Genomic DNA, 3,156 nt, shown 5'->3' with positions numbered 1-3,156 from the left:
TATTTAACATAGCCATTCGGCTCATACATAACCCATAACCAACCAATAATCATTATCAAATACAGCCATTTGGCTCACGGCATACGCCGCACTCCCATCATCACCCTCAGCAATTCATACAGTCATCATTAATCATAACTCATCATTAATTCTCCCCTTACTTCGTCCACAAGTTACCACATCTCCTAGCCTCTTCCCATTGCTAGGCATACTATAAGTATTTAGGATATAAAGGGTGAGAATGGAGATTTCGGCTTTGAAAACTTAAAATTAGCTTTGGGGTGAAAACGGGGTCACGCGTGCGCGTCGCCCATGCGCACGCGTGGAAAGCAAGAAAGTTATAGTGATGCGTGCGCATCATCCAAGCGTACGCGTGGATGGGAGAAAAGTAAAGTGACGCATGCGCGTCAGCCACGCGTACGCGTGGGTGCGTTTTGTGCTCCTCGCACAAAACCGGCACAACACCCGCACAACTCTCAGGAACTTTGGCTGGGCACTTGAATCAGTACATCGACGCGTACGTGTCGGCCAGGCGCACGCGTGGGAGAGTGAAAATTTGAAAGTGACGCGTGTGCGTCAGCCACGCGTACGCGTGGGAGTACGATCTGCCAAAAATTTTACTAAGTTAAAAAGCTGCAGAATTACATTTTCAAACTCCAAACTTCCAACCCACATAACCTCTTCTAAAAAAAATTCTTTTTTTCAACCATTTCTGAACCATTGGAAAGATGGTTGAATAAAGTTTCATAAAAATCCACTTTTGAAGAATTCCAAACTTCGAGGGCCGAGTTACGGACCGCCGAAGTTGGTTAAAAATCAGTTTTTACCCAAAAATAGAAATCACCAATTTTTCCAATGTTCACAAGCCAAGTTCATTTTCATTCATCCAAATAACCACAACCCAACCACATTCACATAATTACACTCAACCAAACCAAACCTACCTCATCTACACAATTTCACCCAAAACTATCAAATTCCACACTTCAATTTCTCAAACCTTATTATTCAATAACCAAACCAATTATTCACACATTTGATATTTAAAATCCATCCAATCTCTTACATCATCACACAATACACATATCAACTTACCTTCCTTACCTCTTTCCAGCCTCCGGCCCAAAATTCACGGCGTCTGGCCCAAATTCACAATTTAAATGTATATTCCACAAACTAATACTCATTATCTAATTCATCAAATTCTCAACAACCAAACATACAAAATCATACAATTCTCAACCCAATCATCAATTTTACATTACATATCAACTATGCATATTAGTACCAACTATTCACAAAATCCAAACTTAATCCTAGGGGCATCTAGCCTAGGAATTCTCATTACACCATACGGTACTTAAATGAAACTTAAACCGTACCTCTTGTAGCCAAACCAATTGAGCCTCTTCTTTGGAAGTCTCCACCAACCTTAGCTCCAAGCCTCACTAAAGCTCCACAAGTAACACCAACCTCCCAATTGTGCACCAAAATCACCCAATACTCTAACATAACCAGTTTCACATATATACATTAACCTAGGATTCATAAAATTGATATATCACAAGGGTTTGAGTACTTCTTACCTCATCCCATATGAAATAGAGATAGAGCCCACTTAGAATCTATGTTAGAGTATCCCTAAACAACCAAAATCACAAGATTTTAACACTAACTACCCTAAAAATGCATAACAGTTGGGAATCTCGAAAACTGGACAGAGATGAATGAAATACTCACCATAAAAATTAAATAGAGTTGTAGAGGATGAGAAGAGCGATGCATGGCCATAAACGGCTCATCAATCGGAGTTCCGTAGCAAAAGTTATGGACATTTGAAGGTGGAGTTAGGATTAGGTTTTCTCCTCTCTTCTCTCTTCTCCAAAGCTGCGCCCCTACCCTCTTCCTTTAGGGTAAATGAGCTGAAATGTTCATAAGTCATAACTAATGTTTATATATGTTGGGTCTTGGGTTCACTTGGGCCCAGTTGACTTGGTTTAGTCCGTTGGCCCCATTTTGGGCCAAGACCTTTAAGATTAGAGTTTCAAATCGCATTTTAAATATTTCTAGCTTTCCTAATTATAAATCCTAATTTCTTAAATTTATTTACTTATAGCCAATTTTCTCAGCTGCAGTACCAGATAGATCTCAGCCGGTACTTCCGGTCAAAATTCCAGTGTGCGTTTTTACGTAGAAAATTATGTTTTCCGACTCAGAAAAATCCACTGAGTCCAAATATCATATTTAAATTATCAAATTCTGATTGCTAAATTTTCTAACCATATTCGCTCATATTTAATTTATTATTTAATTAATTACGATTTGACCGAGTTTTATATTCTACCCCCCTAACAGAAATTTTCGCCATCGAAAATTACATATCAAATCTTCACATAAGCTCTCTCAATAACTAATCAGATGTTATGTTCGTCTCACTCTTCATAATACGTTTCCTAAAATTGAAACTCACCACGCTTCATCGTTTTCCTCAATTAACCTCGATACAACCTCAATATTTCAATTCACTGTCCTCCAACTCCGTCATCCAAAGTCTAATGATTTATCCATCAAAATTTAAGTACGAATTCAATTACACCTCTAGTCATTTATACAGCTATCTTAGAATCAATCTAACCATATAGCTACAATTAAACTTATCTACTTGTGAATCATTATTGGCATTAACTTACTAAACCTTTTAGGTATTTAAACCTAAAGTATTTCTAATTATCCTCGTTCATTACTCTCATCATCTCATCAACTCACATCTTATTAAACCTCAAATCATGTCATCAATAATATCACCATCATCATTAAGCATAGTCATCATCCCACATCACTACAATAAACCAAAAATCATCAGTATACCTTAATCATACTCTGTCACTATCCGCTCTCGCTGTCAAGTCAATTACCACTAGTCACAGCTCAACTCCAAGCATAACCTCCAGACTTACTTTCTTATTCCCAAACCCTCGAATTTCTATATAATTTGCTGTTTTAAAGTCTTTGACTAACTAATCAAAACTCTCTTTGTTTTTAGAAATCAAATGAGTTTGAAATGACAAGTTAACAAAATCATAAGAATCCGATTTTTTCTAATAATCTATAAAAGCATTCGAAACACGTCTCTTTTGTTAAAGTTGCTCGACTCAA

Source organism: Arachis ipaensis, chromosome B10, assembly GCF_000816755.2.
Source record: "Arachis ipaensis cultivar K30076 chromosome B10, Araip1.1, whole genome shotgun sequence".
Taxonomy (NCBI): Eukaryota; Viridiplantae; Streptophyta; class Magnoliopsida; order Fabales; family Fabaceae; genus Arachis; species Arachis ipaensis.
Note: the sequence above shows the minus strand (reverse complement) of the source record.